General features: G+C 43.8%; 1 protein-coding gene across 4 annotated transcripts in view; it reads right to left on the bottom strand.

The window, feature by feature from the left end:
• The window catches only part of DAAM2 (dishevelled associated activator of morphogenesis 2), a 243607-nt gene that overhangs the window by 195473 nt on the left and 33003 nt on the right, over positions 1–15131 (bottom strand). Inside the window, exon 1 of one of the 4 annotated variants that reach the window (XM_084623283.1) lies at positions 6414–6527. The exons of the other annotated variants lie outside the window; for them this stretch is intronic. The gene's annotated coding sequence lies outside the window, so the exon portion shown is untranslated. Of the gene's footprint in view, positions 1–6413; positions 6528–15131 lie in introns of those variants that run through there. 4 annotated transcript variants of the gene reach the window in all.

Here is a 15131-nt window from a genome sequence, read left to right as displayed (position 1 = left end):
TTTGGTGACTGTAAAGATTATAGAAGCTTCTGTAGGCTCTTATCCAGTTTGCCTGTGCAGTATTAATAACCTGAGAGTTCTGACATTCATAGCATGATCCAATCATTTTCTGACAAAAAACAGGAGGATTATGCACACTTCACTGTACACAACAGAATTAACTGAAGCTTTGAAGCAATGCTGTGGGTCTTGGATGGCCTTCTTGTGTTTTTACGCCACTGTCTGCTTCAGTTGGAACCCAAACAGTCCTTTTCTATGATGCATCTTCTTTCACAGGCATTAATTATTTTCCTGGAGCATTTTAGGCCATCTAAAAAAAGCAAATGATTGTTTTGCCCTCTGCCTGCGTGAGTCAGCTACCGATTTAAGAGCTTTCAAGGATCCTGAAAGCACAGAATCCAGGCCCTCCAGTTACCTGAAGCCATGGCACAGAATCCATGCCCCCACCCTCACAGAACTTCAGTAGCGTTCAAACACATTTGATTTGAATTCCAGCGATGTAAATGAAGGCCAAATTTTGAAGTGACCAAACGTTGCTTCCAGCAGATGAGTGTTCTGCAGCTCATCTATGTAATGAATTTGCTGTCTCCATCCAATCCTTATTGGATGGGTGCCCACACCAGAAATAAAAATTCCACCAACTCAACAGGCTGTGACCATTGACAGTGTCAGCAAAATGGGCACGAGTTGAATGAGAAACAGACTTCCTTTGTTCTCCCTGGAGATAGTCACACTACGGCTAGATTGGAGCCTGTTTGATGGGGACTGGAGGGCAAGTATTATTGTGTACTCATGGTTTTCTTCACCAAGTAGGTTACAGTAGGAAGATAACATCTGTCGGAAGCTGGACTGATCCCAGCAACAAGCAAAAAATTATATAGATCCCTCCCCCCCACTTTAGATTGCTCTATACATTGCAAAACAAAATGCCCTCAAACTACACCTATAAAAAGGTTGTATTTGATATCTAGCAACTTGAGATTCATTATCACTGTTTAAAGTGTTACCAGAGTCCCTAGATAAAAGTTCAGTCTGTCAGAAAGTTGAGTATAATTTATTCTTCCCTAAATATATTTAGCCACACACACTCAGGGGGAGGAGGGATCAAGAGCCATTCCAAACGCAAGAACAATCTCAGCAGCTTCTTCCAATTCACTGCATCTTTCAGTCACATGGGCAGCATTTTACTTGGCTAATTTTCCATGCAAGGCTCAGTTAAAAGAGCACAATTCCATTTATTTTGAACCCTGTGGACCGCAAAGAATCTAGGCAATGTTTTTCAAGCCTAGATGCCATAGGGAGGGAAAAGTATCCCTGGGCCATGCTATTTTTAATGCCTCTCTTGCCAGAGAGTCATCACTTCTATAGTAGATGGCAACTTTGCAGCAGCCTCAATAGTGAAAATATGAAAGCCACAAAGGACAGCAATTGCCAGGTTCATATCATGAAGACCATAGAGCCTCATCTTCTCTTTAAGACACATACATCAGGCCACTGAAACTAACTGATTGTCACAGACCTTTCCCATTAATAGTGCTGCAGGGAAGAGGGGGGAAAAGACAGACCAAACAATTCTGCAGCTTATGTCCTGTTTAAGAGCTGCCCTTCCAGAAACTATCATTAAAGCATAGCCACACAACAGGCAATGTTGTCAATCTATGCCCTGAGTGACAGCAATGCAATAACTGGCCACTTCTTTTGCCCTGAAGATTCTGTCAGGGCAGTGGACAGATGAAAGGTCCATGTTGTTACTGTCTGGAAGCTGCTAATAGACCTTACCATTGATCACAAAAGTGCCATTCTTCTGCTCCTCCAAGTCACTCCCTAAGTGGCACATTGGGAGAAAACTAGCTGGCTTATGCTCAGTTCAAACGTAAAGAGAATTCCTGTTGGGGTGGACAAGGATTTGGCAGAGCTTTAGGACTTCACTCCTCCTTGGGATTAACAAATATTTCAGATGGCAGCAGGGCCAGAAATGCCTTTTCAAGTACAGCTGACCAAGGGAGTTCGGTCTTTGTTCTCAAGCACAGAAATCATGGTCATTAGTGTATTTGTCTCCTCCAGGAGTGCCATGCACTGTAGTTGGGGTGCTTGGGAGTCCACCTGAGATGCTCAGGTCGTTCAGAATACAGCTGTCTGCTTCCATCAAATTACAGATTCAAGAGAAAGTTTGCAAAGAGCTGCCCTGCCAGTGGTTGGGAATGTCTGACATGCAGTATCAAAATGGACAAAGGAACACAAGTTTCTTCATGCCAATCATATTCTATGGGTGCTCTTGTCCATTAAGATTGGAAACTTTTTGCTTCTTGATTCTCTCATCTGGGGATTTCAGTGGATTTTTGTTTTCCATTGTTTTACTTGTGGCAGAGTTGGGTCTAATTTAACAAAACAAGAGATCATCCCAGGCAAAGAAAAATGATCAGGCTTGGGGGGGGGGGGTCAGGGGGAGAGAAAAGAGAATAGCCTTGCTGAGGTTTCGCACTGTTCTAGGAGTTTCAGGGAATGAAATCCTTAGCAATAAAAAGTTAAAAAGCCAGAATCTGCATGGGAATAAAGCTGTTCAAAAAAGGAAAATGCATGGAAGCCCATTTGAAATCTGAAAAGCCTGCCTCAGTCAGAGTCCAAACACAAAATAAAGGCTATTCACCTCCTCCCCAGACACCTTTTAAATATATTTGTTTTCAGGACAAAAGCTTCTGCCTTGATCGCCATGGAAAGGGAGTCCCCTGTTTACCCACAGAACTAACAGCATGATAGTAAGAGCTGATTTCCCCACAGTACTTCAACCCTGTATTGGGAAAACCACCTCTTAGGGTGAAGAAGCTACTTCAGCCTCAGACTGTTCAGCCCTTGGCATCTCTGTTGATATTTTCAACAAGTGAGTCCACGGTGTTGATGGGTTTTCAACATGAACACTCATCCACTAAGAGCTGGACTGAGGCCACCGAAGCTATTTCATAGAAACCACTGAATCCTTCTCTTCTTTGTTAGATCAGATGGTCAGGATTTGAACCAGCAACCTTGAAGTCAAAGGTGATAGAGCCCATTATCTATCCCCAGCTCGCGCAGGGACCCTGAGGTTTGTCTGGGACATTCTCTAGCACTAAGCATAAAGTTTTTGATTAATAACCAGTACTTCTAATCCTCTTCAGAGAGCTCTCTACCTCATTGCTAGAGAGAAGGAGATGTTAGGTAAAGGGGGCTACACATTGGCAAGGGTCAGCCTGCCTGCCGCCAAAGGTTATGCTACATCCCAGTCTTCATCCTAGTACACAAAGCCAGGAACAAGCAAAAGATGAATTCAGAAGATAAATGTCCAAGAAACAGAGAGAGAAAAAAAATGGAGCATAACATGAGAACAACCTTGGCTGGCTGTTCCTGTAAGTTTTTCCTACAGCAAGTTCTGATATTTGAGTGGCTACGTTGCCCCTCCGAGGCATGGGGACCACAGAGCAGCTCCTCCACCTCCTGCCTGGCCCCTCAAAATGCCAAGAAGTCTCACCCCCCTGGAGCTCCAGCACAGGGTCTCAGAAGCGAGACACTATCCTGCTCCACACATGGCAGAGGAGATGAAGCCAATGACTTGTGGGAGCAAAGGGGTCGATCAAGGCCTTTTAAATTAGACTAAGCTCTACAGAAAAGTAACCCACGGCCAGTAGAGAAGTGGCAGACCTGGTACAACTCATCATCATGTACTGTACCTGCTCCACCCCCACCTCCCCACAGGAGACAGAACAGCTGGACAGCCACCCAGTGCAGGGGAACTGGGCTGTATGCAGGGTTTTGGGTTTGACTTTTGTAAGTGACTGGAACAGGAAGTTTATTTAAACACCATAAAAGTCTCATCTTGGGGCAAGTTTTATAGTTCATGAGGAATTAAGCTTTAGCTCAGGAGGGAGGAAGGAAGGTCCTGGGAAAGCACATTCCTGCATCCCAGCGTTAGAAGTAGCATTAGCCAATCGTCCGTGGCCTGGGAGGGAGGCAGAGAGAGCAGTAATTTAGAAACAAAGAGGGAGGGAGAAAGAATTTGCTAGGAATAAAACTTCAATACAAGTTGCAAATTATTACCTCCCCACTATCCAAACACATGCAGTAGATATCATCCCCTCTCATTGGGGCAACAATTCTGGGGGGGGAAAAAAGGGGGGGTGAAAGTGCCTTTCAAACTCACTTACTGTGTCAGTGGCTGCATTATAGCTCCTTCCATCCTAGGGGCACTATAAAATGTCAAGGAATTAAAAGCCTCTCAACTGCCGTCCCCTCCCCCAGGGCAAGTAGGCAAATGTTCTTAGATTGTTAGGTCTTTTGGGCAGGTCATATGCCCTGCTCCATGCTTGGAAAAGCACCACAAACGTGGGACATTAAGATGACACTTATTCCCTTTTAAATGATGGATAGAGAGAGGCAGAGGATGAAATCCTAGCTGTACTGAAGTCAATGAAAGCTGTGGCCTGGATATCACTCAGAGTGGTTAAATGACTTGCCCAAAGTTACATAGCAAGTCCATTTTAGAGCCATATAAGGCTCTCAGATACCACAGAGATGAACACAATAGATACATAGCAAGCCAGAAGTCCCAATTCCTAAGTCCCCTGCTCTAATCACTAGGCTGACTGTCCTCCTGAAGCCAAGAATAGAACCAAGTAGTCCCAATTCCAAGTCCTCTATGTTCCCTGCCTGTTGCTGAATGCAGTAAGGTAGCTTTGGTGGCCGTTTGCCATAGGAACCTTAAGGCCAGATTACTGTCTACTGCCGGTCATGACTTCTGCGTGTGCATGGGGGAATTCATAAATCCAAAGTTTAACAAAAACGAGGCAAGGGGAAATGAGCCTTTTCTGGGCTGCCCGATGAACTGGCACTAGATGGTTCATCTCTCCAGGTCTGGCCCACAAAGCGTTGCTAAGACACTCACTTTTTTTTTTTTTTTTTTTTTTAAAAGAAGTAGAGAGCAAAGTACAAGGAACTTTCCCTTCCCAGTTACAGAACACACCCTGAACTGGACTAAGTTCACAGACAGGTTGGGCAGGGTATAGTCCATGTCAATAATGAAAGACCTATAATCACAGGCTGGGGGAGAGGCACCTGCAATCTGCCCTGACGCTTAATTTACCCAGTGTTATCTATGTTAAGTCATCAGTAATTAAGGAGAAAAGATCCAAGCGGAATCATATGTTGATGGCAAGAGGACCAAATTGGGAAATTGACACCATCCACATAGCAGCTTGCTCAGTATCCAGCATGACAATCTTCAGTGCTACACAAGGTGACCAGACAGCAAATGTGAAAAATCAGGACAGGGTGTGTGTGTGTGGGGGGGGGGGGGGTAATAGGAGCCTATATAAGAAAAAGGCCCAAATATTGGCACTGTCCCTATAAAAAATCGGGACATCTGGTCACCCTAGTGCTACATGAAGAGAATTAAAATCATGCCCACAGCTACAATCAGTGCAGCAACCCTGGGCTGTCAGGACCAAGCCCCTCCTATCAGCTGTTTGAATGTTAAGCATTGTAGAGCATTGATTCTAAAGCCAAATTATGTCCCTAGAAAATGCAAAGCTCCCACTGGCCTGCTAATCTAGGTATTTATAACACCTATCACTGTTTCAGAGTAACAGCCATGTTAGTCTGTATTCGCAAAAAGAAAAGGAGTACTTGTGGCACCTTAGAGACTAACCAATTTATTTGAGCATGAGCTTTCGTGAGCTAGAGCTCACTTCATCGGAGTTCATTGAGCTCATGCTCAAATAAATTGGTTAGTCTCTAAGGTGCCACACGTACTCCTTTTCTTTTTACCTATCACTGTAGTAGCTCAGCATCTTGTAAATTTTTATCGAGCCATTGAGTGGCTACAAAGACCTGAGTTCTGTCTTCTCTCCCACTCTGTAAGACAAGTTAGCAGTATAAGAATTTCATTTAATTCTTTGTATTCTTATTTCTCTCTGCTCTTCCCTCCAAGAGAAAGCATCTGGGTTCACTGTAAAAAGACCTTACTGTTAACTTCAAGCTCTCAACTGCCTATTACTAGGGGATACTTGAGCTGAGGGCCTCAATTCCAATCTCAGTCACCTGCCTGTACACATATGCACACTGAGGGCCACCGTGTTAGCTCTTAACTAAGATGCCAGATCCTTGGTCCCCCACAGAGACATGTCCAGACAAAAGACAATGCTAGAACACCAGAGATTCACCCAGCTGCTCTTAACTCACCAGGTGATGTAAAACCACCTGTCTGCAATCATTGTTTTACATATTACAAAGAAAATCCCCTTGTAATCACTGAACTTTAATCATACATAACATACTAGGCCAATTCTTAGCCCCAACGAAGTCAGTTGCAAAACCCTAGAGACATCAATAGAGATCAGATTCTTGCTAACCTTGTTGGATTGACAAAATTGTCTTTATCCACTCACCTTGACCAGTCTGTTTCCAAACCAAAAATCAAAAATTCAGTTGAATCTCAAACAAACAAACAATCTCTGCACAGCATATGTTGAATAAGCTTCTTCATAAGATCCACCAGCAATTCTCCACCCTGCACACTTGATAACAGCTGTGGCCATTCTGTCTGCAGCCTTGGCATGCAGTGAGCTTGCAGAAATGGCTCTCTCACCTCCTACATTAAAGAGGAAGCTGTCTATCAATGCCTTGGTATTGTTACCGGGAAACAAGTCAGGATGGAATGAGAGAAAGCTGTGCCCACGATTTTCAGTGAATGAAACACACACAGAGTGGAAAGATAACATTAAGGGTCTAACAAAAACAAGCAAAATGTGTTGACAAGATTTCATTCTTCAGAAATCAGCAGGCCTCTATATTTCAGCAGAGCATGAACAGAGGGACTGAAACCACCTGAAAAGAAATGCTCAGCAGCACTAGCATTTCATAGCAAAATTGTCTGCAAATAAACCAGCGTAACTAGCTAACACCACCACTGTTTGACTCTCTGTTATAATCTAAAGCAACATTGACACCTTTTACAAGCCGTGATTTTAAACCCCCAGAGTGTTGTGTTAGGCTTCGGCCATTGAAACGGGTTTGATGAGAGGTGATGCTCTTGCAACCAACCAAACAGGACTGTTTGAGAGCCCAAATCAGAACAGACTCTACCAAGTTTCCTCCAAAGCTGCATGGCCATCTATTACAATTTATCATTGTATTGTGATAGCCTCTAGGAGAGCCCCAGCCATGGACCAGGCCCCCACTGTGCAAGGTGCTGTACAAACAGAATAAAAAAAATGTCCCTGCCCCAAAAGTTACAACCTAAGGGCAGCTTCTCTTGCAACAGAAGGTATTCGCCTCCTGATCAGAAGAGGCGCTGAGAGGTCCTTTCCCTGCTGCTGCCACCTGCAACAGCACCCACTCCTGCATTTCATTGCTCAGAAAGCATCAGGTCCTCCAATTCTTAGTCTGTTATACCTCTTGTCTGTCCCATCTGCCCACAGGACAGAACAGCACAGCGAAGTGAGGAATTTTCCAGTTCCAGGGAACCGAATTGAGCAATTTGTTTCCTTCTATGGAAATTGTATTCCCTGAAGTATTTGTTTCTGGCCCTGCTTATCCAGCATGAACCCTCTCCCCAGATCCCAGAGGGAGAGAGAGGAGACATAACCCTGCTGCTGTAACTCCAACATCCTTCAGCAGAAATCCAAGAGGGACCCTTGTATGTTATGACCTTCTCCTTGAATTTCCATGCAACATTTAAGGAGCCAGGAAAACAGAACAACAAGGGACTGTTCACTGATATTTGATAGAGTCCCTGAGAAGCAACAGCAGCTAGACAGCTGAACTCAAGACTTGCAGGATCCTGGGAATTCCACCCCAGTACCTGTGGGAGCTCTAAGAGCCCCTCTCCCACCCACAAGGTCCTGGGAATTCCCTCATCACCTATCTCCATGAGCCATTCTCCTGTAGACAAGTCTCACTGTACCTGCTGAATTGAATCAAGCTCAGATCCAAGAGTTCACTTATCTATTTTCATCTTGTTACATATGAGGAAGGATGGGGGGGGGGGGGGGGAGAGAAGAGATACAAATCAAATCTAGGTCCTCTGCCTGCCTCTGCAACAGACTTGCTGTGTGATCTTGAGCAAGACACTGATTCTCTGTTGCTGTTTCCCCCCCCACTCTGAAAAATGGAGGTGACACTTCCACAACCCTCTCCCAAAAGGCAAGGGAAGTTGATCTGTGTTAGTGCTGTGTTTTGAGATCCTTCAAGTCCAGGCATTATTACAAGAATAATAAATTAGCCCATTTTATCTAAGGATTGCTGAGCTCTATCATCCCCATTTCACAGATGGGGAAACTGAGGCATAGAGTGACTAACCCGTTTATATCATGACAGTGGCAGAGTCTGAAGAAGGCTATTTTAATAGCATGTTCATCTGTAACCAAATCCTATGTATCTCTAGGAACCGATCCCATGAACCTCCAGTGCAGACGTATCGGAGGGGTCAGAGTTATCCTAGCTAATGTACCTCTATTGGAGGCACAGTTTAGGGAGTCCTTGATGCATAAAGCTATCACAGCTGCTGTATGCCCACCACATAACCGCATGCACAGCAGAGGCAGTACAGGGGTCCAGAGTTATTGCAGCTATTGAGCGATTCAAAACAGAATTTCAATGACATGTTCAATGACTAGCAGGCAATTTCTATTGGGAAGTGGCTGTGATTGGAAGTCAGATCCTTTGAGTTGCAGTGGCCTGGAGTATGGTAGATGCGCTACATGTACCTGTTGCCATCGAGGTGGAAGACCCCTCAGACACTCTAAAAATTATGCTGCCAAGCCAGCCTGACCGTCCAGGAAGGGAGGCTGCAGGGAAATGTGTCAAGGACAAGGCAAGCCATACCCAGCCTCCCCTGGCTTGTGCATTGTGTGGGATCCTGTCAGCAGAAGGTTCCCACTACACATCTTTGGCTGCAGCTCTCCCTCCGCCCATGATTCTTCACTCTTCTCAGTGACTCCCCATCCACTCGGAAAGAGAACGATAGATTCCAGGCATTCACTGAGCATTTCTTCATCTGGAGCTCTGTGGGCCACTTGTCTCATTCCTGCTGGGAAAGTGCCTGGAAGGTTGTTTTCTATTTTATTCCCCGGGCACCCTCAAAGACTTGTCTGTGATCTGGATTCCCTCCAAAGCCTGATCCGCTGGCTCCTTTCAAGTGGATTTTTAAACACAGGGATGAGCAAGCTGCTGTGGATGAAATAACTGACTCAGACCTCCACCACTCCCAGGAACACCTCCCACCCTTCTCTATCCCTAATACCCATCTCTCTAATTAAACCTTTAATGGTTATTTACATAATTTTCTCCCTCCCCTTCAATGTTCTTACACACTGAACTTCTTGATCCCAGCTGGGGCTAGTATAGCCAAAATGCTATACAAGTCTTCTGACTAGTCAAGGATGGGAGTGGGCATCTTTTGCTGTTTTTGTGTATGAGGTGACTCAGGAGATCAAAAAGCCCTCAGGCTGTAGACCATCTTAACTTGAGGGCACAGGGCAGATGCCCGTGAGAGCAGGGAATGTTATAGAGGCAGCAAGGTCTTTGTTGCACTTCCCTCTTCCTACCATCATCTGATCTAAGCAGACAACACACAGACAAAAGGGAAGGGATGAAATGTAACAAGCGCAAGAGGATATTAGCAAGGCAATTAGCACTCTAGCAGAGCAACATTTTTCAGGGGAAGTTTATTTGCTGAAAAACGTAGTTTGGATCAACCCAGAACTATGCATGAATTTGATTTTTCTTGGGATTGTGTGTGTGTGTGGGGGGGTCCCCTTTATAAGATTTATCCCAGTGGTTAGGGTACTTGTCTGGGATGTGGGAAACTGAGGCTTGAATCACCAGTCCGGAGCAGGGACTGGAACTCAGGTCTCCTGCACCCCACCCCATTGTGAGTGCCCTAACCAGATTATAGGCTATGCTATGGTGGGTTGCACTCAGTCTCTCCAGTTGAAGCTAATCCATTTTGTATAAATACTTAAACATTCACTGTGCCAAAGAGTGTGAGAGAGTGTATAGCCTGGGGATTAAGACACTCACCTGGGAGGAAGGAGATGTGGATTCAATCCTTCCTCTGAATCAGGCTAAAGGTTATAAGGGTAGGAGGATGGGGGCGAAGAGATGGACCCAAACAGTTGTCAGCCTGAAATTAATTTTACTGATCTGTGGACAAATTCTTAACATTTCTGGAACTGAACCAAATATTTTGCCCGATTTTTTGGTTTGCTGAATGAACAAAAAACATTATTCATGTAGCTCTAGTTGGCTTATCAGTTAACTCCATAGAGTTTCCTTGATTTGATTTTTACTAAACACATCTTTGACATCAGAGTTTCCAGGTCTTTGGGGAAATAGGTGCATTCAGGGTGGAATTTGGTTCATAGGAGACAGACAGACATACTTGGAACCTCCTCTCTGGCCCAGTGCAACAAGATCAGGAGATAAGCCCTCTCCCAAATACCATGCAACTGATTGGTAGTCCCAGAAATCAGCAGCAAAGAGGAACCTGCACAGATGACATGGAATCCAGTCCAGAGCTGTCAAAGGAGCTGAAGTAATGGGAAAATAAGTAAGAAAGCAAGTTATTAATGGAGAATGGTTGCTAAACAGGAAGATCTTACAGTTTGAAATGTGCAGCTAGAGCTATGGGCTACCATCAGTCTTGTTCCAGCCCTGTTTCAGGTAGGAATGGAATATCACTAGAAAGAAGTTTCTGAAACCATTAAAAAGCCATCAGGGAGCAATCCCTCCTGTAGTATTCACTTCTGAGAAATCCGGGGTAACACCTCCATAGTCCAGGAGACAGCAAAAAACACTGCCTGAAAACCACAGCGCCATAACATAAGGAGTCAATTGTGAACTCTCTCCATAGCACAAACATGAGGCATTCATTCATTCCCACAGAGTCAGCATTGATCTATAAGCTGCAGCCCTGTATTACACATTTCAGTATCATCCATTTAAGTCAGGAAAACATTTCCAGGGGATTGAAAGAACCAGCTACAGTGAGTTGTGGATCTATTCTGGATCATATCATGGCATCATGCATTGGGATAAAGGCTCAATAAGCCAAGTAGTACTGTAACTTGGCTTATATTCTTCTTTCTCCACGCACGTCACCATATTAATAAAATTCCCTGCAGATGCTCATAGACAACCACAGCCACACCCAGCCTCATACCATCATTCATACAAACAGACCCCTATGTAAACACTGCATGCCACACACCCTCATGCGTCCGGCTACACAGTCATATCAAAGCTGCTTAACAGGAGTTGCTCTGTTGCATCTGTGGGAGCAGAGGTGAATGGAAATCTCCATTACAATATGTTGGTCCCATGCTGCCAAGAATTGCAGCAGTCTATTCCACTTAATATACCCACCACCATGGCCCCTTAAGGAGGGGCGAAAGCAAGCAAGAGGATAACAAAAGAGGATTTTAAGCAAGCAAGCAAGCGGTGAACACTGATTTTCTTTTTGATTGCTCAGCCTTTAATCCACGTGTCTTATTAAACTTTCATACTCATAAGAGAAATAAATAATTCAGAGGTCTGGCAGAAAAACTTGTGGCCCTCTGGGCTGGGATTCCAGTACTGCTGAGGTTTGGTTTTGGTTCCCAGAATAAATAAGATGACAACAGGCGAGTGCAAAGTGTTGCTCCTTTTGCTCAAGGATCTCAAAAGGACTTCAAAGATTAAACTAACTATACCTCTCTGACTGCACCCCTGTAAGACAGGCGTGAGAGCGAGCGTGTCTGACAGATGAGCAGAGATGAAGGACCAGTCTTCTGAGAGAGTTCAGCTACTGTTTAGGCATTAAAATAAGGGGCTAGATTTTTTTTTTTTTTTTTTTAAAGAGCCCAGGATGTTGAAACTGCTCTTTTGAAAATCCAGCCATAAGTGTCACAATGGGAGTTGCTGGGTGCTGCGCTCTTAGAAATCTGTGCCTAATTGCCAATGCTGAGCACCTGCCAACCTGTGTTGGAACTCTGTTGAAAATCTGGGCCCTCATAACTTTCCCAAAGTAAAATAGCAGGGCAGTAGCAGAACCAGAAATGGAGTCCAAAAACCTCGATCTTTACTCTCCTGCTCTTATCACTACACTTCTGAGAGAGTTTCACACCAGCTCTTTTCTGTCCAAACTAACTGAAGCATCTTAAAAATAAATGAAGCCACTAAAACAAACTGGCCACCGTTCATCTTTATTTTAATTCCACCTACGAAGAATAGCCAAATTAGCTTCCTGAAGCGTGATACCGTCTGGTTGCCTTAGGCCCAACGTTTATGTGCAAAATCTAAAATAAATAGAAGGGATATCATGATTTGTTTTTCTTTTACTGAAAACTTTTGTTTGGACGTAAATATCTCTCAGTAGTGTTTCCAGCCCAAACAGTGCATGCCTTAGTAGTGTGTGAAAGACTGATAGTGAAATGGACAGGTAGTAAAACTGACCGAGTTTGTTTCTCTTTCTAAACTGATGCAGTTAGTAAACAAGCAGCTTAAAGAGTGAAGAGTAACTTCAATTTCAAAAATTCTTCCAGATTTAATTGTCTAATGTTCTATAATTTGATGGGACTATATTTAATAGGACAATGCTTTTTTATAGCACAGAGACATAGGCCATAGTAAATAAATACCAACAGGTATCAATGCATAATTTGCAAAAAATGCTTTAAAGTAATCTTTTAAATCTGAATTTGTTGGGGCAACTTTTTTCAGTTTGTCCTAAAATTGTGATTCAGCCTCTTGGCTTTTACTAGAATCTGTACATCACTGACACACATATTCCCTCAATCCTACCTTCAAGTCTAGGTTAAAAAAAAAATTGTCGTTCATAGACTGATCCTCAAGTCAGACACTAACCACAAAAATTCACAAATCACAGGCTTCCTAAAGGTCCCAAGGATCCCCAGTTGGTCCAAGGGAAGACTGGAGAACCTGGAAACAGATTTTGCAAAGCTTAAAGGAATATGGAAAAAACTACATCAGGAGGACTGAATGCCTCAGGGGGCTAGTAATGGGATACAGAACCTCTCCCCACAAGGTCAGTGGGCCAAAATCAGCTGCAATAATGACCATCTGATGGCTGTTCATATGAAATGAGTTGGAAGAATCTGGTCAGCTCCTAATGAATGAATGAGATGCTGCATAAAGAATAAATAATATTGTGTGATAAGGTAGCACCCAGGGCCCCAATCTGCATTAGCAAGGCACATATAGGCAAACAAGGCCCCTGCTCCAAACAGCCCACAATCTAATTACCATCACAATTGTAACTAATTGTCCTGTTGCTAGCAAAGGATGAAATTGAATAGGGAGACTGAAGGAGACTCTTGGTACTGTAGGTCAGATGGTGGTAGTTAACCTTGTTATTGTCCAAGCTACACTGATTCTGCGGATAAACAGAGGACTTCGGTCTTCAGGGTTGTCTGTTTAGCACCTTCTACCAGAACTAAAAATTCACTTGAAGGAAAAATGAAAACAAAAAACCATGCTCACTTGTGAAGCTGCCCAGGCTTTGGGAAAGATAAGTTTCCCAGCTAGTGAAGTAGAGTTAACTGATTAACATGGGAGCCAATAGAGATACACTGGCCCCAGTTCCTCATACACCTTTCTTTTCAAGTGAATACTGTGTCCTGCTTTTAGGGAGAGAGAGGGGAAAAAGAGGCACATCAAATCAAGTCCCTTCTCATTTTATTAAAGAATCAGATTGCTATAAAATATTTTGTTTTCCTACCAGTAGATAAAATTGCACCTTTAAAATGTTTTCCCCAAAAAGCCATTCATAAGCAAATGCTTAGTTTCCAGTTTATGTTCTTCAGTCAGAATGTTTTAGTTCTAGTAAAATAAACTCCCAAGAAGTGGGAGGAGAAAAAACTCCTTACCCTCATGTCTTTTACCTGCTAGCACATTGCAATATCCTGGCAGCTGTCTAAGTCAAGGGCAGTCAGAGCAAGGGTGAAGTGATAGATACAGTATTTATAAAAACTGCCTCTGTAAGGGATTTGGGGTTTATTTTATTTTTTAAATGAAAAGTTCTTGTGTTATTTTCAGTTTATCTGGCATGTGCTTGGGCTTCATCAGCTGCTGAGACAATCTTTTCCAGAGAGCTGAAATTTACAATGCTTCTCCACGCACTTCCAGTGGATTTCAAAACAAACACAGCTATATGATCATGCCTCTTGGTAGCCAGAGCTAGGTAAGGTTACATGTTCCAATACATTTAGAAAGAAGCTGCAGAGCTAGACATAATGAGGCATGCACACAACATTGGTTAAACCACAAAGCGCCAGCCTAAAGCAATGCCTCTGACACCAGTGGGAAAAGCCGGAGGGAAAAATCAGAAAGACGACTCTCTGCTTGTCCTTAGCCCACCTTCCTATACATGGATATTGCATTGATCTCCCATATTATGTGATGCCTATTCAGGTGATTCCTGCTCACCCACCCCACCACTCAGCCTGCCAAGGACCAAATATGAGACCCAGGAGGAGAGACCAGAGCACAGGCAGCTGAATATGATGAGCGATGAAGGATTAGTTACATTTCCTTTATGTTCCTCTTCACACATCAGCAGTTCTGCCATAAACACCTTAAAATAATAAATAGGACCGCATGAGAGTAAATTGGAATCTAAAAAAAGTTAAGCTCCCCACTTCCAACGATGAAGTTGAGAGATGTGGCGGCACTGACTCAGCAACACCTTGGGCTTTTCCTTTTAATGGGGATGCTTTATAATCTCTGGTCTCTTGAAATTATCTGGTCACAAAAGGGAGTGGGGCTTCCAACAGAGCGTTTCCAGTTGGGCCCAGAGACTCTGGAAATCGCTCTGTCCTCCCTCCCTCACTTCATCACCTTGGTCCAAAATAGCCCTAACCTGATGACCTTCTGGACATGCTGCAAAGCCACCACTTATTTGACAGGGGTCTGGGTTTTTGTTTTTTGGGGGGTGGGGGGGAGAAGTTTGATTGTATGTTCCTGGAATAGAGAAGGAGTGGGGAAGAGAGGGACTTTCCTGTTGCTTTGTTTTATTGGCTGGCTGAGTTCAGAGTTATTTGACTAGGATTATTTAATGATGCTGGGTGGTCATCATGTCCCTGCAAATTTAGTTAAATGTTAGGGCA

This window comes from Lepidochelys olivacea (assembly GCF_965140295.1).
Source record: "Lepidochelys olivacea isolate rLepOli2 genome assembly, chromosome: 3".
Lineage (NCBI taxonomy): Eukaryota > Metazoa > Chordata > Testudines > Cheloniidae > Lepidochelys > Lepidochelys olivacea.
The sequence above is the reverse complement of the archived record's forward strand: the minus strand, read 5'-3'. Positions and strand labels throughout refer to the sequence as shown.